This window comes from Oncorhynchus gorbuscha, unplaced genomic scaffold (assembly GCF_021184085.1).
Source record: "Oncorhynchus gorbuscha isolate QuinsamMale2020 ecotype Even-year unplaced genomic scaffold, OgorEven_v1.0 Un_scaffold_1515, whole genome shotgun sequence".
Classification (NCBI taxonomy): domain Eukaryota; kingdom Metazoa; phylum Chordata; class Actinopteri; order Salmoniformes; family Salmonidae; genus Oncorhynchus; species Oncorhynchus gorbuscha.
The window spans coordinates 80,654-104,000 of record NW_025746269.1 but is presented as its reverse complement, the minus strand read 5'-3'; the positions used below and the strand labels follow the sequence as shown (position 1 = coordinate 104,000).

The following is a 23,347-nucleotide window of genomic DNA, read 5'->3' as shown; positions in this document are numbered from 1 at the left end:
GACATCGTTATTGGTAATCAGGTCTACCACTATTGTGTCGTCAACAAACTTGATGATTGAGTTGGAGACGTGCGTGGCCATGAAGTCATGGGTGAACAGGGAGTACAGGAGGGGGCTGAGCACGCACCCCTGTGGGGCACCCATTTTGAGGATCAGTGTAGTGGAGGTGTTGTTTCTTATCATCACCACCTAAGGGCGACCCGTCAGGAAGTCCAGGACCCAGTTGCACAGGGAGGGGTTCAGACCCAGAACCCTGAGCTTAGTGATGAGCTTGGAGAGGCACTATGGTGTTGGAAGACTGAGCTGTAGTTGATGAACAGCTTTCTTACCTAGGTATTTCTCTTGTCCAGGTGGGATATTGTCAGTGTGCAATGCAACGTCGTCCATGGATCTGTTGGGGCGGTATTGCGAATTGTAGTGGGTCTAGGATGTCAGGTAAGGTGGAGGTGATATGATCCATAACTAGTCTCTCAAAGTACTTCATGATGACAGAAGGGCGATAGTCATTTAGTTCAGTTACCTTCGCTTTCTTGGGTAAAGAAACAATGGTTCCGCATCATGGTTGACTTTCCCTTTATAATCTGTGATTGTCTGGGATCCCTGTCACATACGTATTGTGTCTGAGCCGTTGAGATGCGACTCCACTTTGTCCCTGGACTGTCATTTTGCCTCTTCAATTGTCTTACGGAGGTCATTCCACACACAGCTGTCCTATGTTATCTGCCAGGCAGGGTGTGTTTTTATTTTATCTTTATTTAACCAGGCAAGTCAGTTAAGAACAAATTCTTATTTTCAATGACGGCCTAGGAACAGTGGGTTAACTGCCTGTTCAGGGGCAGAACGACAGATTTGTACCTTGTCAGTTCAGGGATTTGAACTTGCAACCTTTCGGTTACTAGTCCAACGCTCTAACCACTAGACTACCCTGCCACTAGACTACCCTGTGGATGTATGCGTGTACATGTCCATGATCCTAGTCACCTTGCCGTGGTTAAATGTGGTGGTTCGCGCTTTCAGTTTTCCACAAATGCTGCCTAATCTAATCGTGACAGTGCGAACAACATCCTCTATACACTTCCTGATGAATTCAGTCACCGAGTCAGTGTAGACGTCGATACTATTTTCAGAGGCGACCCCGGAACATTTCCCAGCCTCTGATGGGCAAAACAATCTTGAAGCATAGATTCCGATTGGTCAGATCAACGTTGAACAGTCCTTACCATGGTAACTTCCTGTTTGAGTTTCTGCTTATATGAGGGAAGCAGCAGAATGGAGGTATGATCTGATTTGCCATAGAGAGGGTGGGGGAGGGTCTTGTAGCCACCACAGAATGGAGGTATGATCTGATTTGCCATAGAGAGGGTTGGGGAGGGTCTTGTAGCCACCACAGAATGGAGGTATGATCTGATTTGCCATAGAGAGGGTGGGGGAGGGTCTTGTAGCCAACCCCAGAACGGAGGTATGATCTGATTTGCGAACCACTCTGCTAACCTTATGCCTAAACCTGACCCTAACCACTCCGCTAACCTTATGCCTAACCCCGACCCTAACCACTCTGCTAACCTAACCCAAGCCTTAACCCTAACCCTAACCACTCCGCTAACCTTATGCCTAACCCTGACCTTAACCATAACCACACTACTAACCTTATGCCTAACCCCGACCCTAACCACTATGCTAACCTTATGCCTAACCCCGACCCTAACCACTCTGCTAACCTTATGCCTTAACCCCGACCCTAACAACTCTGCTAACCTTATGCCTTAACCCCGACCCTAACCACTCCGCTAACCTTATGCCTAACCCTGACACTAACCACTCCGCTAACCTTATCCCTAACCCCAACCCTAACCACTCCGCTAACCTTATGCCTAACCCTGACACTAACCACTCCGCTAACCTTATGCCTAACCCCGACCCTAACAACTCTGCTAACCTTATGCCTAACCCTAACCCTAACCACTCTGCTAACCTTATGCCTAACCCTGACCCTAACCACTCTGCTAACCTTATGCCTAACCCTGACCCTAACCACTCTGCTAACCTTATGCCTAACCCTAACGTTAAATTAAGACCAAAAAGCTTATTTATGGTTTTTATAATTTTTTGGGGTACAAACAATTTGGACTTTGTAGCTAGGCCATTTAGTGGGAACCCAGTGTTCTCTCCTCTCTCTGGGCTGGTAGGCTGGCAGTACCTCGTACCTCAACTCCATCCCATGGTTCCATCCCCCTTGATTTGTTCCATCCCACTTGATTTGTTCCATCCCACTTGGTTTATTCCATCCCACTTGGTTTGTTCCATCCCCCTTGATTTGTTCCATCCCACTTGGTTTGTTCCATCCCACTTGGTTTGTTCCATCCCCCTTGATTTGTTCCACTTGGTTTGTTCCATCCCACTTGATTTGTTCCATCCCACTTGGTTTGTTCCATCCCACTTGATTTCCTTTCCAATGAGATAGCAGCGTGTAGTATTGGTCGTCACCATCTGGATGTCACCATGATACAGTCGACTACACAGCGGGGACAGTTTGAGCTGCAAGATGGCAACACAACAACAAGGGGACAGTGTCCTTCTCTCCCGCTCGCTTGAGCATTGCTCTCCAGCTGTAAAGAGAGGGAAGTAGCTAGATAGTGTAGTCAATATCAGGTCAGTGAGGAGAGGGAAGTAGCTAGATAGTGTAGTCAATATCAGGTCAGTGAGGAGAGGGAAGTAGCTAGATAGTGTAGTCAATATCAGGTCAGTGAGGAGAGGGAAGTAGCTAGATAGTGTAGTCAATATCAGGTCAGTGAGGAGAGGGAAGTAGCTAGATAGTGTAGTCAATATCAGGTCAGTGAGGAGAGGGAAGTAGCTAGATAGTGTAGTCAATATCAGGTCAGTGAGGAGAGGGAAGTAGCTAGATAGTGTAGTCAATATCAGGTCAGTGAGGAGAGGGAAGTAGCTAGATAGTGTAGTCAATATCAGGTCAGTGAGGAGAGGGAAGTAGCTAGATAGTGTAGTCAATATCAGGTCAGTGAGGAGAGGGAAGTAGCTAAATAGTGTAGTCAATATCAGGTCAGTGAGGAGAGGGAAGTAGCTAGATAGTGTAGTCAATATCAGGTCAGTGAGGAGAGGGAAGTAGCTAGATAGTGTAGTCAATATCAGGTCAGTGAGGAGAGGGAAGTAGCTAGATAGTGTAGTCAATATCAGGTCAGTGAGGAGAGGGAAGTAGCTAAATAGTGTAGTCAATATCAGGTCAGTGAGGAGAGGGAAGTAGCTAAATAGTGTAGTCAATATCAGGTCAGTGAGGAGAGGGAAGTAGCTAGATAGTGTAGTCAATATCAGGTCAGTGAGGAGAGGGAAGTAGCTAGATAGTGTAGTCAATATCAGGTCAGTGAGGAGAGGGAAGTAGCACAAATTCCCTTCCATCCCGTCTCCAGTCAGCTGTTCGTTCCACAAAAACTGTTATGGCTGTTTATTTTCACGACGGTCGTCATCCCTAACCGTTGGTTATGTGGTTATGTGGTAACTGTGCCAGGCCCCGTGTGTGTGTGTGCCCACTGAGAGAGAGAGGAACGATCACATCCTACAGGGATGACAGACAGAGCTGTTACCGTTTAACGAACCTCCATAACGACCATCAATTGACTAATGAACCCATAACGACCATCAATTAACTAATGAACCCATAACGACCATCAATTAACTAATGAACCCATAACGACCATCAATTAACTAATGAACCCATAACGACCATCAATTAACTAATGAACCCATAACGACCATCAATTAACTAATGAACCCATAACGACCATCAATTGACTAATGAACCCATAACGACCATCAATTAACTAATGAACCCATAACGACCATCAATTGACTAATGAACCCATAACGACCATCAATTAACTAATGAACCCATAACGACCATCAATTGACTAATGAACCCATAACGACCATCAATTAACTAATGAACCCATAACGACCATCAATTGACTAATGAACCCATAACGACCATCAATTAACTAATGAACCCATAACGACCATCAATTGACTAATGAACCATCAATTAACTAATGAACCATCAAATTGACTAATGAACCCATAACGAGCTCAGTCCATTACATCAACCTGTTCCATTAGTGATTAACTTCCAGACATGTTTACAAGATACTATAGTTGTAGAAGGTACCTTTAGACAGGTCCAGGATCAGCTCAGCTGAGAGAGAGAGAGAGAGAGAGAGAGAGAGAGAGAGAGAGAGAGAGAGAGAGAGAGAGAGAGAGAGAGAGAGAGAGAGAGAGAGAGAGAGAGAAAATACCTTGTTGCATCGAGTGTGTGGGTGTGTGACTCTCTCTCTCTCACACACACACACACTTGTCCAGTCTGAAGTTCAGTGTTTTTCATCCAGTCCCATTCATCCAGATTTAATTCCAGCTGCTCTCTTTGTCGTTAACAATATCCCTTTCTTCAAAAAGTTCTTTAAAACTCTGAATTGAAACTCTTCTGGCAGACTCCCCAAAACAATCTGTCCTAGGCTTTGTCTTCCACAAGTGTTTGCTAAATCTTTTTATTATGGACTATGTTGATTTGTCAATGGAGAATAAGGCCTGGGATTTAATCCCATTGTGCTCTGTCAACTACGCTCCATTTAAAATAACCTCCAGATGGAGTCGACACATGCAGCATTTACTGTGAATGTGGGGCTCCGGGGAAGAACAGGAACGTTGCCTTTAAAAGGTACATAGCTGACAAAACACATTCAGATAGAATCCTAGACTTTTCATATTTAAACTCTTTACTGTGTTGTGTACTGTCTATGGAGAGTCACATCCTGGGTTCTGTTGTCTATGGAGAGTCACATCCTGGGTTCTGTTGTCTATGGAGAGTCACATCCTGGGTTCTGTTGTCTATGGAGAGTCACATCCTGGGTTCTGTTGTCTATGGAGAGTCACATCCTGGGTTCTGTTGTCTATGGAGAGTCACATCCTGGGTTCTGTTGTCTATGGAGAGTCACATCCTGGGACTATTTACTAGGTTCTGTTGTCTATGGAGAGTCACATCCTGGGTTCTGTTGTCTATGGAGAGTCACATCCTGGGACTATTTACTAGGTTCTGTTGTCTATGGAGAGTCACATCCTGGGACTATTTACTAGGTTCTGTTGTCTATGGAGAGTCACATCCTGGGTTCTGTTGTCTATGGAGAGTCACATCCTGGGTTCTGTTGTCTATGGAGAGTCACATCCTGGGTTCTGTTGTCTATGGAGAGTCACATCCTGGGTTCTGTTGTCTATGGAGAGTCACATCCTGGGTTCTGTTGTCTATGGAGAGTCACATCCTGGGACTATTTACTAGGTTCTGTTGTCTATGGAGAGTCACATCCTGGGTTCTGTTGTCTATGGAGAGTCACATCCTGGGTTCTGTTGTCTATGGAGAGTCACATCCTGGGACTATTTACTAGGTTCTGTTGTCTATGGAGAGTCACATCCTGGGACTATTTACTAGGTTCTGTTGTCTATGGAGAGTCACATCCTGAGACTATTTACTAGGTTCTGTTGTCTATGGAGAGTCACATCCTGGGTTCTGTTGTCTATGGAGAGTCACATCCTGGGTTCTGTTGTCTATGGAGAGTCACATCCTGGGTTCTGTTGTCTATGAAGAGTCACATCCTGGGACTATTTACTAGGTTCTGTTGTCTATGGAGAGTCACATCCTGGGACTATTTACTAGGTTCTGTTGTCTATGGAGAGTCACATCCTGGGTTCTGTTGTCTATGGAGAGTCACATCCTGAGACTATTTACTAGGTTCTGTTGTCTATGGAGAGTCACATCCTGAGACTATTTACTAGGTTCTGTTGTCTATGGAGAGTCACATCCTGGGTTCTGTTGTCTATGGAGAGTCACATCCTGGGACTATTTACTAGGTTCTGTTGTCTATGGAGAGTCACATCCTGGGACTATTTACTAGGTTCTGTTGTCTATGGAGAGTCACATCCTGGGTTCTGTTGTCTATGGAGAGTCACATCCTGAGACTATTTACTAGGTTCTGTTGTCTATGGAGAGTCACATCCTGGGTTCTGTTGTCTATGGAGAGTCACATCCTGAGACTATTTACTAGGTTCTGTTGTCTATGGAGAGTCACATCCTGAGACTATTTACTAGGTTCTGTTGTCTATGGAGAGTCACATCCTGGGTTCTGTTGTCTATGGAGAGTCACATCCTGAGACTATTTACTAGGTTCTGTTGTCTATGGAGAGTCACATCCTGGGACTATTTACTAGGTTCTGTTGTCTATGGAGAGTCACATCCTGGGTTCTGTTGTCTATGGAGAGTCACATCCTGGGTTCTGTTGTCTATGGAGAGTCACATCCTGGGTTCTGTTGTCTATGGAGAGTCACATCCTGGGACTATTTACTAGGTTCTGTTGTCTATGGAGAGTCACATCCTGAGACTATTTACTAGGTTCTGTTGTCTATGGAGAGTCACATCCTGGGTTCTGTTGTCTATGGAGAGTCACATCCTGGGTTCTGTTGTCTATGGAGAGTCACATCCTGAGACTATTTACTAGGTTCTGTTGTCTATGGAGAGTCACATCCTGGGTTCTGTTGTCTATGGAGAGTCACATCCTGGGTTCTGTTGTCTATGGAGAGTCACATCCTGGGTTCTGTTGTCTATGGAGAGTCACATCCTGGGACTATTTACTAGGTTCTGTTGTCTATGGAGAGTCACATCCTGGGTTCTGTTGTCTATGGAGAGTAAAATCCTAAGAGAGAGGTGTAGTGTTGGTCGGGTCAGTTTTAGGTTTATTTAGTTTAAATTCTTTATGTTAACAGATATTAAAGCCCTTGTACCTCTCTCTCTCTCTCTCTCTCTCTCTCTCTCTCTCTCTCTCTCTATCTTTCTCTCAGGTGAGAAGTGTCGTAGCTTCATTGATCTGGCTCCGGCTTCAGAGAGAGGTGAGTAATGTGGGTGTGTGAGTGTATGTGCGTGTGTGAGTGTGCTGGGATTTGTCTGTACCAGGCTGAAGCAGCCTCACCACTGAATGGCCTTCTATAGGGGTTAAAGGTGGGCTGGACCACTGAATGGTCTTCTATAGGGGTTAAAGGTGGGCTGGACCACTGAATGGTCTTCTATAGGGGTTAAAGGTGGGCTGGACCACTGAATGTTCTTCTATAGGGGTTAAAGGTGGGCTGGACCACTGAAGGGTCTTCTATAGGGGTTAAAGGTGGGCTTGACCAGGCTGAAGCAGCCTCACCACTGAATGGTCTTCTATAGGGGTTAAAGGTGGGCTGGACCAGGCTGAAGCAGCCTCACCACTGAATGGCCTTCTATAGGGGTTAAAGGTGAGCTGGACCACTGAATGGTCTTCTATAGGGGTTAAAGGTGGGCTGGACCACTGAATGGCCTTCTATAGGGGTTAAAGGTGGGCTGGACCACTGAATGGCCTTCTATAGGGGTTAAAGGTGGGCTGGACCAGGCTGAAGCAGCCTCACCACTGAATGGCCTTCTATAGGGGTTAAAGGTGGGCTGGACCACTGAATGGCCTTCTATAGGGGTTAAAGGTGGGCTGGACCAGGCTGAAGCAGCCTCACCACTGAATGGTCTTCTGAAACGGGCCCATAGTTATCCTCCAGGTCCAGAATAAAGCAGGGCCACATGAAAACAGAAACAGACTGATGCATACTGCAACTGACATTCTCCTATTGACCCCATGATATAATCTTCTGTCTAAAACAGACGTCTTCACTTCCATGTCCTGTGCACATTCAATATAGGGATCACTGTTAACCCTGACTGAAGCAGCACTGTTAACCCTGACTGAAGCAGCACTGTTAACCCTGACTGAAGCAGCACCGTTAACCCTGACTGAAGCAGCACTGTTAACCCTGACTGAAGCAGCACCGTTAACCCTGACTGAAGCAGCACTGTTAACCCTGACTGAAGCAGCACTGTTAACCCTGACTGAAGCAGCACTGTTAACACTGACTGAAGCAGAGAGGGGTTTCTAGTAGAGAGGGGTTTCTAGTAGAGAGGGGTTCCTAGTAGAGAGCTGTTTCTAGTAGAGAGGGGTTTCTAGTAGAGAGCGGTTCCTAGTAGAGAGGGGTTTCTAGTAGAGAGGGGTTCCTAGTAGAGAGGGGTTTCTGGTAGAGAGGGGTTCCCAGTAGAGAGGGGTTTCTAGTAGAGAGGGGTTCCTAGTAGAGAGGGGTTTCTAGTAGAGAGGGGTTCCTAGTAGAGAAGGGTTCCCAGTAGAGAGCGGTTTCTAGTAGAGAGGGGTTCCTAGTAGAGAGGGGTTTCTAGTAGAGAGGGGTTCCTAGTAAAGAGGGGTTTCTAGTAGAGAGGAGTTCCTAGTAGAGAGGGGTTTCTAGTAGAGAGGGGTTCCTAGTAGAGAGGGGTTCCTAGTAGAGAGGGGTTCCTAGTAGAGAGGGGTTTCTAGTAGAGAGGGGTTCCTAGTAGAGAGGGGTTCCTAGTAGAGAGGGGTTCCTAGTAGAGAGGGGTTTCTAGTAGAGAGGGGTTGAGAGGGGTTTCTAGTAGAGAGGGGGGTTTAGGGTTTCCTCTCTACTAGGGGTTTCTAGTAGAGAGGGGTTCCTAGTAGAGAGGGGTTCTTAGTAGAGACTTAGTAGTTTCCTAGTAGAAACTTGTTACCGTGTACCTTGTTATTTAGCTACTTCTTTCAATGTCAACAACTCTCACCGTTTACATCTGGTCTGGGATCAGCAAGCTGTTTTACATAGAATATGGTCTGGGATCAGCAAGCTGTTTTTACATAGAATCTGGTCTGGGATCAGCAAGCTGTTTTTACATAGAATCTGGTCTGGGATCAGCAAGCTGTTTTTACAGAGAATCTGGTCTGGGATCAGCAAGCTGTTTTTACATAGAATCTGGTCTGGGATCAGCAAGCTGTTTTTACATAGAATCTGGTCTGGGATCAGCAAGCTGTTTTTACATAGAATCTGGTCTGGGATCAGCAAGCTGTTTTACATAGAATCTGGTCTGGGATCAGCAAGCTGTTTTTACATAGAATCTGGTCTGGGATCAGCAAGCTGTTTTTACATAGAATCTGGTCTGGGATCAGCAAGCTGTTTTTACATAGAATCTGGTCTGGGATCAGCAAGCTGTTTTTACATAGAATCTGGTCTGGGATCAGCAAGCTGTTTTTACATAGAATCTGGTCTGGGATCAGCAAGCTGTTTTACATAGAATCTGGTCTGGGATCAGCAAGCTGTTTTTACATAGAATCTGTTCTGGGATCAGCAAGCTGTTTGGTGTGTTGAATCTGGTCTGGGATCAGCAAGCTGTTTTTAAATAGAATCTGGTCTGGGATCAGCAAGCTGTTTGGTGTGTTGTGTCTGGTCTGGTGTGTTGGTGTGTTGTGTCTGGTCTGGTGTGTTGGTGTGTTGTGTCTGGTCTGGGATCTGTTTGGTGTGTTGTGTCTGGTCTGGGATCAGCAGCTGTTCGGTGTGTTGTGTCTGGTCTGGGATCAGCAGCTGTTTGGTGTGTTGTGTCTGGTCTGGTGTGTTGGTGTGTTGTGTCTGGTCTGGGATCAGCAAGCTGTTTGGTGTGTTGTGTCTGGTCTGGTGTGTTGGTGTGTTGTGTCTGGTCTGGGATCAGCAGCTGTTTGGTGTGTTGTGTCTGGTCTGGGATCAGCAGCTGTTTGGTGTGTTGTGTCTGGTCTGGTGTGTTGGTGTGTTGTGTCTGGTCTGGGATCTGTTTGGTGTGTTGTGTCTGGTCTGGGATCAGCAGCTGTTCGGTGTGTTGTGTCTGGTCTGGGATCAGCAGCTGTTTGGTGTGTTGTGTCTGGTCTGGTGTGTTGGTGTGTTGTGTCTGGTCTGGGATCAGCAGCTGTTTGGTGTGTTGTGTCTGGTCTGGTGTGTTGGTGTGTTGTGTCTGGTCTGGGATCTGTTTGGTGTGTTGTGTCTGGTCTGGGATCAGCAGCTGTTTGGTGTGTTGTGTCTGGTCTGGTGTGTTGGTGTGTTGTGTCTGGTCTGGGATCAGCAGCTGTTTGGTGTGTTGTGTCTGGTCTGGTGTGTTGGTGTGTTGTGTCTGGTCTGGGATCAGCAGCTGTTTGGTGTGTTGTGTCTGGTCTGGGATCAGCAGCTGTTTGGTGTGTTGTGTCTGGTCTGGTGTGTTGGTGTGTTGTGTCTGGTCTGGTGTGTTGGTGTGTTGTGTCTGGTCTGGTGTGTTGGTGTGTTGTGTCTGGTCTGGTGTGTTGGTGTGTTGTGTCTGGTCTGGGATCAGGTGTGTTGTGTCTCCTTCTTGTTGATGTTTCTCTGGCATTGTTTCCTCCTCCCATGGCTGTTGTTGTTTGGGATGATTTGTAAAACACCTGTTTCCTGACAACGAGACGCCACCTGAGTTTATTCATGAACTAGAAGAAAGAAGATTTCCTTTAACGTTCACACACACACACACACACACACACACACACACACACACACACACACACACACACACACACACACACACACACACACACACACACACACACACACACACACACACACACACACACACACACACACACACACACACACACACACACACACACACACACACACACACACACACACACACACACACACACACACACACACACACACACACACACACACACACACACACACACACACACACACACACACACACACACACACACACACACACACACACACACACACACACACACACACACACACACACACTTTATCCTGTTAATGTAATGAATGCAGAGATAGTAAATGTTTTATATGTGTCTCAGCTACTCAGGGTATATTGACAGACTGAGCCCTCTCTCTACTGTCTCCTCGGCTGTCTCCCAAATGGCACCCTGTTCCCTATATAGTGCACTACTTTGACCAGAGCCCTATAGAGCCATGTTCCCTATATAGTGCACTACTTTGACCAGAGCCCTATAGAGCCATGTTCCCTATATAGTGCACTACTTTGACCAGAGCCCTATAGAGCCATGTTCCCTATATAGTGACCAGAGCCCTATAGAGCCCTGTTCCCTATATAGTGCACTACTTTGACCAGAGCCCAATAGAGCCATGTTCCCTATATAGTGCACTACTTTGACCAGAGCCCTATAGAGCCATGTTCCCTATATAGTGACCAGAGCCCTATAGAGCCCTGTTCCCTATATAGTGCACTACTTTGACCAGAGCCCTATAGAGCCATGTTCCCTATATAGTGCACTACTTTGACCAGAGCCCTATAGAGCCCTGTTCCCTATATAGTGCACTACTTTGACCAGAGCCCTATAGAGCCCTGTTCCCTATATAGTGCACTACTTTGACCAGAGCCCTATAGAGCCCTGTTCCCTATATAGTGCACTACTTTGACCAGAGCCCTATAGAGCCCTGTTCCCTATATAGTGCACTACTTTGACCAGAGCCCTATAGAGCCCTGTTCCCTATATAGTGCACTACTTTGACCAGAGCCCAATAGAGCCATGTTCCCTATATAGTGCACTACTTTGACCAGAGCCCTATAGAGCCATGTTCCCTATATAGTGACCAGAGCCCTATAGAGCCCTGTTCCCTATATAGTGCACTACTTTGACCAGAGCCCTATAGAGCCATGTTCCCTATATAGTGCACTACTTTGACCAGAGCCCTATAGAGCCCTGTTCCCTATATAGTGCACTACTTTGACCAGAGCCCTATAGAGCCCTGTTCCCTATATAGTGCACTACTTTGACCAGAGCCCTATAGAGCCCTGTTCCCTATATAGTGCACTACTTTGACCAGAGCCCTATAGAGCCCTGTTCCCTATATAGTGCACTACTTTGACCAAAGCCCTATAGAGCCCTGTTCCCTATATAGTGCACTACTTTGACCAGAGCCCTATAGAGCCCTGTTCCCTATATAGTGCACTACTTTGACCAGAGCCCTATAGAGCCCTGTTCCCTATATAGTGCACTACTTTGACCAGAGCCCTATAGAGCCCTGTTCCCTATATAGTGCACTACTTTGACCAGAGCCCTATAGAGCCCTGTTCCCTATATAGTGCACTACTTTGACCAGAGCCCTATAGAGCCCTGTTCCCTATATAGTGCACTACTTTGACCAGAGCCCTATAGAGCCCTGTTCCCTATATAGTGCACTACTTTGACCAGAGCCCTATAGAGCCCTGTTCCCTATATAGTGCACTACTTTGACCAGAGCCCTATAGAGCCCTGTTCCCTATATAGTGCACTACTTTGACCAGAGCCCTATAGAGCCCTGTTCCCTATATAGTGCACTACTTTGACCAGAGCCCTATAGAGCCCTGTTCCCTATATAGTGCACTACTTTGACCAGAGCCCTATAGAGCCCTGTTCCCTATATAGTGCACTACTTTGACCAGAGCCCTATAGAGCCCTGTTCCCTATATAGTGCACTACTTTGACCAGAGCCCTATAGAGCCCTGTTCCCTATATAGTGCACTACTTTGACCAGAGCCCTATAGAGCCCTGTTCCCTATATAGTGCACTACTTTGACCAGAGCCCTATAGAGCCCTGTTCCCTATATAGTGCACTACTTTGACCAGAGCCCTATAGAGCCCTGTTCCCTATATAGTGCACTACTTTGACCAGAGCCCTATAGAGCCCTGTTCCCTATATAGTGCACTACTTTGACCAGAGCCCTATAGAGCCCTGTTCCCTATATAGTGCACTACTTTGACCAGAGCCCTATAGAGCCCTGTTCCCTATATAGTGCACTACTTTGACCAGAGCCCTATAGAGCCCTGTTCCCTATATAGTGCACTACTTTGACCAGAGCCCTATAGAGCCCTGTTCCCTATATAGTGCACTACTTTGACCAGAGCCCTATAGAGCCCTGTTCCCTATATAGTGCACTACTTTGACCAGAGCCCTATAGAGCCCTGTTCCCTATATAGTGCACTACTTTGACCAGAGCCCTATAGAGCCCTGTTCCCTATATAGTGCACTACTTTGACCAGAGCCCTATAGAGCCCTGTTCCCTATATAGTGCACTACTTTGACCAGAGCCCTATAGAGCCCTGTTCCCTATATAGTGCACTACTTTGACCAGAGCCCTATAGAGCCCTGTTCCCTATATAGTGCACTACTTTGACCAGAGCCCTATAGAGCCCTGTTCCCTATATAGTGCACTACTTTGACCAGAGCCCTATAGAGCCCTGTTCCCTATATAGTGCACTACTTTGACCAGAGCCCTATAGAGCCCTGTTCCCTATATAGTGCACTACTTTGACCAGAGCCCTATAGAGCCCTGTTCCCTATATAGTGCACTACTTTGACCAGAGCCCTATAGAGCCCTGTTCCCTATATAGTGCACTACTTTGACCAGAGCCCTATAGAGCCCTGTTCCCTATATAGTGCACTACTTTGACCAGAGCCCTATAGAGCCCTGTTCCCTATATAGTGCACTACTTTGACCAGAGCCCTATAGAGCCCTGTTCCCTATATAGTGCACTACTTTGACCAGAGCCCTATAGAGCCCTGTTCCCTATATAGTGCACTACTTTGACCAGAGCCCTATAGAGCCCTGTTCCCTATATAGTGCACTACTTTGACCAGAGCCCTATAGAGCCCTGTTCCCTATATAGTGCACTACTTTGACCAGAGCCCTATAGAGCCCTGTTCCCTATATAGTGCACTACTTTGACCAGAGCCCTATAGAGCCCTGTTCCCTATATAGTGCACTACTTTGACCAGAGCCCTATAGAGCCCTGTTCCCTATATAGTGCACTACTTTGACCAGAGCCCTATAGAGCCCTGTTCCCTATATAGTGCACTACTTTGACCAGAGCCCTATAGAGCCCTGTTCCCTATATAGTGCACTACTTTGACCAGAGCCCTATAGAGCCCTGTTCCCTATATAGTGCACTACTTTGACCAGAGCCCTATAGAGCCCTGTTCCCTATATAGTGCACTACTTTGACCAGAGCCCTATAGAGCCCTGTTCCTATATAGTGCACTACTTTGACCAGAGCCCTATAGAGCCCTGTTCCCTATATAGTGCACTACTTTGACCAGAGCCCTATAGAGCCCTGTTCCCTATATAGTGCACTACTTTGACCAGAGCCCTATCGAGCCCTGTTCCCTATATAGTGCACTACTTTGACCAGAGCCCTATAGAGCCCTGTTCCCTATATAGTGCACTACTTTGACCAGAGCCCTATAGAGCCCTGTTCCCTATATAGTGCACTACTTTGACCAGAGTCCTATAGAGCCCTGTTCCCTATATAGTGCACTACTTTGACCAGAGCCCTATAGAGCCCTGTTCCCTATATAGTGCACTACTTTGACCAGAGCCCAATATCCACTGTTTGTTTGTTGATGCATTTCTGTGATTATTTAGTTAGTTAGTAAATAAATGATTAAGCCTGTTGGTGTATGGATGATTCATAGTGAAGGCTGGGTTCGTGCAGATAACCAACAATTTACGACGTTTGGAATGAGACTGACGTGAGGTAAAGAATACTTAATTAATAATTAATTAGAAGACTAATTGATCAGATATTAAAATATCTGACGAGTTATATTAGGAAAATTTAAACTTTGTAATCTGAAGATTTTCCTTGGTGCCCTGATGTCCTAGTTAATTTCAATTACATGATTAGTTTAATCACGTAACAATAATTACAGAGAATTGATTTGATAAAATAACAGTCTTCGCTTTTAATGATGCCAAAGACACGACGCCGCCAACTTTTACGTGCCTAAAAAATGCAGTGGCGTAGATCGTGTGCTTGAAAACATCACTGTTTCTTCTCGTTGTGTTGCTCAACGAATCTGATGTGGGCAGTGAAATCCACTACATTGTCGTTAGTGTTAGTGATACTGACAGAGAAAACTGCACTCTGGTAAGCTAGCCTCTTAGGCCGCCCCATCCCGGATCCGGGATCGTGACTACAGCCTCAAGCTCATTACCATAACGCAAAATTAGCGATTTCTGAAAATTGCAAATGAAATGAAATAAATATGCCTGTCCTCAAGCTTATCCTTTTCTTAACAATCCTGTCGTCTCAGATTTTCAAAATATGCTTTAGAACCAGAGAAAATCAATAATTTGTGTAAGAGTGGTGATAGCTAGCTTAGCATTTAGCGTTAGCATTTAGCACGCAACATTCACAAAAACCAGCAAAGGGATCAAATAAAATAATTTACCTTTGAAGAACTTCAGATGTTTCAATGAGGAGACTCTCAGTTACATAGCAGATGTCCAGTTTTTCCTGAAAGATGCTTGTGTAGGACACAACGTTCCGTTTTGTTACTATGCATTTGGCTACCGAAACTAACCGAAAATTCAGTCACCTAAACGTCAAACTTTTTTCCGAATTAACTCCATAATATCGACTGAAACATGGAAAACGTTGTTTGAATCCATCCTCAAGGTGTTTTGTCATATATCTCTTCATTGAAATGCCTTCCCTGGAAGCGTGCATTCTTCTCTGATTCAGATGGAAAAATACTGGTACCTGACTTTTGCGCACCAATTTCCACGCAGACACCGTGCGGGACACTTGGTAATTGTAGGCTCTTATGGTCAATCTTCCAATGATATGCCTACAAATACGTCACAATGCTGCAGACACCTGGGGGAAACGATAGGAAGTGTCCGTTCATTCCTGTCGCATTCACAGCCATATAAGGAGATCATGGAAAACGTGCCTCCAGAAATACTGTTGATTTCCTGGTCACTCAAACATCTTGGTTTTGCCTGTAGATTTTGTTCTATGGCACTCACAGTGAAAATATTTGCAGTTCTGGAAACGTCAGAGTGTCTTCTTTCCAAAACTATCAATTCCAAGCATAGTCGAGCATCTTTTCGTGACAAAATATTGCGCTTAAAACGGGCACGTCTTTTTATCCAAAAATGAAATACTGCCCCTAGAGTCTTAACAGGCTAGCTAACGAGCGGCTACTAAAGTTAGCAAGGTAATTTGAAAACTCGACACAAATATAAAGTTCTAAAGCCAAGAAAACAATATATAATCTACTTCCTCCATATCCTGCAGTTTGAAGAAACTAATTTTAATTAAAAAAAGATCCCAAAAAAGCTAAATTCAAAATCTATCCAACAACTCACCAAGCTTCTAAAACTTGCATGGTATTACGTTAATTCTCTGATTGGATGGACAACATATTAGCTTTGATTGGTTGGAGGACGTCCTCCGGAAGTCATCATAATTCCCATAGGTCTATGGAAGGGGGGGTGAGGAGCATGAGCCTCCTAGGTTTTGTATTGACGTTAATGTGCCCAGAGGAGGACAGAAGCTATCTATCCTCTGGCTACACCATGGTGCTACACGACAGAGTGCTGTTGAGGCTACTGTAGACCTTCATAGCTAAACAACGTGTTTTAATCAATTATTTGGTGAAGTGAATATATTTATTTTTGTTTTATCTAGAATGTATCACTTTTTAAAATGTTTCATTATTCGTGTTTGTGTGTCCGTGTGTGTGTGTGTGTGTGTGTGTGTGTGTGTGTGTGTGTGTGTGCGTGTGTGTGTGTGCGCATGTGCGTGTGTGTGCCCGTGTGTGTGCGTGTGTGTGTGCCCGGGTGTGTGTGTGTGTGCCCGTGTGTGCCCGCGTGTGTGTGTGTGTGTGTGTGTGTGTGTGTGTGTGTGTGTGTCCAGGAGTCCTGTGGCTGTCGGTGGTATCAGAGGTACTATACATCATGCTGTTGGTGGTTGGGTTCAGTCTCATGTGTCTGGAGCTGTTTCATTCCAGCAACGTCATCGACGGACTTAAACTCAACGCCTTCGCTGCTGTTTTCACCGTGCTCTCAGGTAACACACACACACACACACACACACACACACACACACACACACACACACACACACACACGCAGGCACACACACACACGCACACACACACGCACACGCACACACACGCACGCACGCACGCACGCACGCACGCACGCACGCACGCACACACACACACACACACACACACACACACACACACACACACACACACACACACACACACACACACACACACACACACACACACACACACACACACACACACACACACACACACACACACACAGAGCCCAGGTCTGACAGAATCTGGGCAGAAGATCTAGGTGCTGCTGTAGGCCCTCCTTGGTTGGGAACAGAAGCACCAGACCATCAGCAAACAGTAGACACATGACTCCCTGTCTCACCCCAAACGCCCTGTTGGAAGAAATGTGTCTTGTGTACATGGATTTTATAATGTGGTATGTTTTTCCCCAACACCACTTTCCATCAGTTTGTATAGTCTCGACACCACAGCAGAACAGTCCACTCCAGACCCTGATCATAGAGTCGACACCACAGCAGAACAGTCCACCCAGACCCTGACCATAGCCTCGACACCACAGCAGAACAGTCCACTCCAGACCCTGATCATAGAGTCGACACCACAGCAGAACAGTCACATTTACATTACATTTACATTTAAGTCATTTAGCAGACGCTCTTATCCAGAGCGACTTACAAATTGGTGCATTCACCTTATGACATCCAGTGGAACAGTCACTTTACAATAGTGCATCTAAATCTTAAAGGGGGGGGGTGAGAGGGATTACTTATCCTATCCTAGGTATTCCTTAAAGAGGTGGGGTTTCAGGTGTCTCCAGAAGGTGGTGATTGACTCCGCTGTCCTGGCGTCGTGAGGGAGTTTGTTCCACCATTGGGGGGCCAGAGCAGCGAACAGTTTTGACTGGGCTGAGTGGGAGCTGTACTTCCTCAGTGGTAGGGAGGTGAGCAGGCCAGAGGTGGATGAACGCAGTGCCCTTGTTTGGGTGTAGGGCCTGATCAGATCCTGGAGGTACTGAGGTGCCGTTCCCCTCACAGCTCCGTAGGCAAGCACCATGGTCTTGTAGCAGATGCGAGCTTCAACTGGAAGTCAGTGGAGAGAACGGAGGAGCGGTGTGACGTGAGAGAACTTGGGAAGGTCGAACACCAGACGGGCTGCGGCGTTCTGGATGAGTTGAAGGGGTTTAATGGCACAGGCAGGGAGCCCAGCCAACAGCGAGTTGCAGTAATCCAGACGGGAGATGACAAGTGCCTGGATTAGGACCTGCGCCGCTTCCTGTGTGAGGCAGGGTCGTACTCTGCGGATGTTGTAGAGCATGAACCTACAGGAACGGGCCACCGCCTTGATGTTGGTTGAGAATGACAGGGTGTTGTCCAGGATCACGCCAAGGTTCTTAGTGCTCTGGGAGGAGGACACAATGGAGTTGTCAACCGTGATGGCGAGATCATGGAACGGGCAGTCCTTCCCCGGAAGAAGAGCAGCTCCGTCTTGCCGAGGTTCAGCTTGAGGTGGTGATCCGTCATCCACACTGATATGTCTGCCAGACATGCAGAGATGCGATTCGCCACCTGGTCATCAGAAGGGGAAAGGAGAAGATTAATTGTGTGTCGTCTGCATAGCAATGATAGGAGAGACCATGTGAGGTTATGACAGAGCCAAGTGACTTGGTGTATAGCGAGAATAGGAGAGGGCCTAGAACAGAGCCCTGGGGGACACCAGTGGTGAGAGCGCGTGGTGAGGAGACAGATTCTCGCCACGCCACCTGGTAGGAGCGACCTGTCAGATAGGACGCAATCCAAGCGTGGGCCGCGCCGGAGATGCCCAACTCGGAGAGGGTGGAGAGGAGCCGATAGATCTAGAAGGATGAGAGCAGAGGAGAGAGAGTTAGCTTTAGCAGTGCGGAGCGCCTCCGTGATACAGAGGAGAGCAGTCTCAGTTGAATGACTAGTCTTGAAACCTGACTGATTTGGATCAAGAAGGTCATTCAGAGAGAGATAGCGGGAGAGCTGGCCAAGGACGGCACGTTCAAGAGTTTTGGAGAGAAAAGAAAGAAGGGATACTGGTCTGTAATTGTTGACATCAGAGGGATCGAGTGTAGGTTTTTTCAGAACCGGTGCAACTCTCGCTCTCTTGAAGACGGAAGGGACGTAGCCAGCGGTCAGGGATGAGTTGATGAGCGAGGTGAGGTAAGGGAGAAGGTCTCCTGAAATGGTCTGGAGAAGAGAGGAGGGGATAGGGTCAAGCGGGCAGGTTGTTGGGCGGCCGGCCGTCACAAGACGCGAGATTTCATCTGGAGAGAGAGGGGAGAAAGAGGTCAGAGCACAGGGTAGGGCAGTGTGAGCAGAACCAGCGGTGTCGTTTGACTTAGCAAACGAGGATCGGATGTCGTCGACCTTCTTTTCAAAATGGTTGACGAAGTCATCTGCAGAGAGGGAGGAGGGGGAGGATTCAGGAGGGAGGAGAAGGTGGCAAAGAGCTTCCTAGGGTTAGAGGCAGATGCTTGGAATTTAGAGTGGTAGAAAGTGGCTTTAGCAGCAGAGACAGAGGAGGAAAATGTAGAGAGGAGGGAGTGAAAGGATGCCAGGTCCGCAGGGAGGCGAGTTTTCCTCCATTTCCGCTCGGCTGCCCGGAGCCCTGTTCTGTGAGCTCGCAATGAGTCATCGAGCCACGGAGCGGGAGGGGAGGACCGAGCCGGCCTGGAGGATAGGGGACATAGAGAGTCAAAGGATGCAGAGAGGGAGCAGAGGAGGGTTGAGGAGGCAGAGTCAGGAGATAGGTTGGAGAAGGTTTGAGCAGAGGGAAGAGATGATAGGATGGAAGAGGAGAGAGTAGCGGGGGAGAGAGAGCGAAGGTTGGGACGGCGCGATACCATCCGAGTAGGGGCAGTGTGGGAGGTGTTGGATGAGAGCGAGAGGGAAAAGGATACAAGGTAGTGGTCGGAGACTTGGAGGGGAGTTGCAATGAGGTTAGTGGAAGAACAGCATCTAGTAAAGATGAGGTCGAGCGTATTGCCTGCCTTGATAGTAGGGGGGGAAGGTGAGAGGGTGAAGTCAAAAGAGGAGAGGAGTGGAAAGAAGGAGGCAGAGAGGAATGAGTCAAAGGTAGACGTGGGGAGGTTAAAGTCACCCAGCACTGTGAGAGGTGAGCCGTCCTCAGGAAAGGAGCTTATCAAGGCATCAAGCTCATTGATGAACTCTCCGAGGAACCTGGAGGGCGATAAATGATAAGGATGTTAAGCTTGAAAGGGCTGGTAACTGTGACAGCATGGAATTCAAAGGAGGCGATAGACAGATGGGTAAGGGGAGAAAGAGAGAATGACCACTTGGGAGAGATGAGGATCCCGGTGCCACCACCCCGCTGACCAGAAGCTCTCGGGCTTGGTAGTCCAGCTCCTTGTCCTAGCAGGCTTGGTAGTCCAACTCCTTGTCCTAGCAGGCTTGGTAGTCCAGCTCCTTGTCCTAGCAGGCTTGGTAGTCCAGCTCCTTGTCCTAGCAGGCTTGGTAGTCCATCTCCTTGTCCTAGCAGGCTTGGTAGTCCAGCTCCTTGTCCTAGCAGGCTTGGTAGTCCAACTCCTTGTCCTAGCAGGCTTGGTAGTCCAACCCCTTGTCCTAGCAGGCTTGGTAGTCCAACTCCTTGTCCTAGCAGGCTTGGTAGTCCAACTCCTTGTCCTAGCAGGCTTGGTAGTCCATCTCCTTGTCCTAGCAGGCTTGGTAGTCCAACTCCTTGTCCTAGCAGGCTTGGTAGTCCATCTCCTTGTCCTAGCAGGCTTGGTAGTCCAACTCCTTGTCCTAGCAGGCTTGGTAGTCCAACTCCTTGTCCTAGCAGGCTTGGTAGTCCAACTCCTTGTCCTAGCAGGCTTGGTAGTCCAACTCCTTGTCCTAGCAGGCTTAGCAGTCCAACTCCTTGTTCTAGCAGGCTTCGTAGTCCATCTCCTTGTCCTAGCAGGCTTACCAGTCCAACTCCTTGTTCTAGCAGGCTTGGTAGTCCATCTCCTTGTCCTAGCAGGCTTGGTAGTCCATCTCCTTGTCCTAGCAGGCTTGGTAGTCCATCTCCTTGTTCAAGCAGGCTTAGCAGTCCAACTCCTTGTTCTAGCAGGCTTCGTAGTCCATCTCCTTGTCCTAGCAGGCTTACCAGTCCAACTCCTTGTTCTAGCAGGCTTGGTAGTCCATCTCCTTGTCCGAGCAAGCTTAAAAGTCCAACTCCTTGTTCTAGCATGCTTGGTAGTCCAACTCCTTGTCCTAGCAGGCTTGGTAGTCCATCTCCTTGTCCTAGCAGGCTTACCAGTCCAACTCCTTGTCCTAGCAGGCTTGGTAGTCCAACTCCTTGTCCAAGCAGGCTTGGTAGTCCAACTCCTTGTCCTAGCAGGCATACCAGTCCATCTCCTTGTCCTAGCAGGCTTACCAGTCCAACTCCTTGTTCTAGCAGGCTTGGTAGTCCAACTCCTTGTCCTAGCAGGCTTACCAGTCCAACTCCTTGTCCTAGCAGGCAAGGTAGTCCAACTCCTTGTCCTAGCAGGCTTGGTAGTCCAACTCCTTGTCCAAGCAGGCTTGGTAGTCCAACTCCTTGTCCTAGCAGGCTTACCAGTCCAACTCCTTGGTCTAGCAGGCTTGGTAGTCCAACTCCTTGGTCTAGCAGGCTTACCAGTCCAACTCCTTGTCCTAGCAGGCTTGGTAGTCCAGCTCCTTGTCCTAGCAGGCTTGGTAGTCCAACTCCTTGTCCTAGCAGGCTTGGTAGTCCAACTCCTTGTCCTAGCAGGCTTGGTAGTCCAACTCCTTGTCCTAGCAGGCTTGGTAGTCCAACTCCTTGTCCTAGCAGGCTTGGTAGTCCAGTTCCTTGTCCTAGCAGGCTTGGTAAGTCCAACTCCTTGTCCTAGCAGGCTTACTAGTCCAACTCAGCATTCAATCCTCATAAAGTAAAATATATCACTGTAATGTATTGTTCTTCATTTGAACATAAAATATGACTTCAGACTAAACATTTCTCACTCAGTTCCATGTTGGATGGTGTTTTCAGGTCGTTAGCCAGAGCATTTGCTGAATAGCTTGGGCCTTCCAGGTAATTCCGTCCAATATCAGGGTGTAGGTTTTGAGTTTTGATCTGGAGCGAAGGTTATGCTGTGGAGGGTAGAATCCTGTACATGTCCCTGCCAAAAAATCCAAGTTTAACAAACTCCAAATCTATATTTTTCCTAGAACATGCGGAAAAATGCAGGAGCTCATCTGCTCATGACCTCTCTGTCCTCTGTGTTATCTCTCTCTCTTTCTTTCTTTCTTTCTCTCTCTCTTTCTTTCTTTCTTTCTTTCTTTCTTTCTTTCTTTCTTTCTTTCTTTCTTTCTTTCTTTCTTTCTTTCTTTCTTTCTTTCTCTCTCTCTTTCTTTCTTTCTTTCTCTCTTTCTTTCTTTCTTTCTCTCTCTCTTTCTTTCTTTCTTTCTCTCTCTCTTTCTTTCTTTCTTTCTTTCTTTCTTTCTTTCTCTTTCTTTCTTTCTTTCTTTCTTTCTTTCTTTCTTTCTTTCTCTCTCTCTTTCTTTCTTTCTTTCTCTCTTTCTTTCTCTCGTTCTTTCTTTCTTTCTTTCTCTCTCTCTTTCTTTCTTTCTTTCTTTCTCTCTTTCTTTCTTTCTTTCTTTCTTTCTTTCTTTTTTCTTTCTTTCTTTCTCTCTTTCTTTCTCTCGTTCTTTCTTTCGTTCTTTCTTTCTTTTTCTTTTCCTCCTCTCTTCATAGCAGGTCAGAACCATAGACACCAGTGAGTAATGACTGCTTCCACTGGCTGACATTCATACCACATGTGTTTGTGTGTATGACTGTGTTTGTGTGTATGACTGTGTTTGTGTGTATGACTGTGTTTGTGTGTATGACTGTGTTTGTGTGTATGACTGTGTTTGTGTGTATGACTGTGTTTGTGTGTATGACTGTGTTTGTGTGTATGACTGTGTTTGTGTGTATGACTGTGTTTGTGTGTATGACTGTGTTTGTGTGTATGACTGTGTTTGTGTGTATGACTGTGTTTGTGTGTATGACTGTGTTTGTGTGTATGACTGTGTTTGTGTGTATGACTGTGTTTGTGTGTATGACTGTGTTTGTGTGTATGACTGTGTTTGTGTGTATGACTGTGTTTGTGTGTATGACTGTGTTTGTGTGTATGACTGTGTTTGTGTGTATGACTGTGTTTGTGTGTATGACTGTGTTTGTGTGTATGACTGTGTTTGTGTGTATGACTGTGTTTGTGTGTATGACTGTGTTTGTGTGTATGACTGTGTTTGTGTGTATGACTGTGTTTGTGTGTATGACTGTGTTTGTGTGTATGACTGTGTTTGTGTGTATGACTGTGTTTGTGTGTATGACTGTGTTTGTGTGTATGACTGTGTTTGTGTGTATGACTGTGTGTTTGTGTGTATGACTGTGTTTGTGTGTATGACTGTGTTTGTGTGTATGACTGTGTTTGTGTGTATGACTGTGTTTGTGTGTATGACTGTGTTTGTGTGTATGACTGTGTTTGTGTGTATGACTGTGTTTGTGTGTATGACTGTGTTTGTGTGTATGACTGTGTTTGTGTGTATGACTGTGTTTGTGTGTATGACTGTGTTTGTGTGTA

The 23,347-nt window shown here is 46.7% G+C and overlaps 1 pseudogene; it reads left to right on the top strand.

Moving 5' to 3' along the window:
* Positions 1–23,347, top strand: part of LOC124023154 — a 42,319-nt pseudogene that overhangs the window by 5,766 nt on the left and 13,206 nt on the right.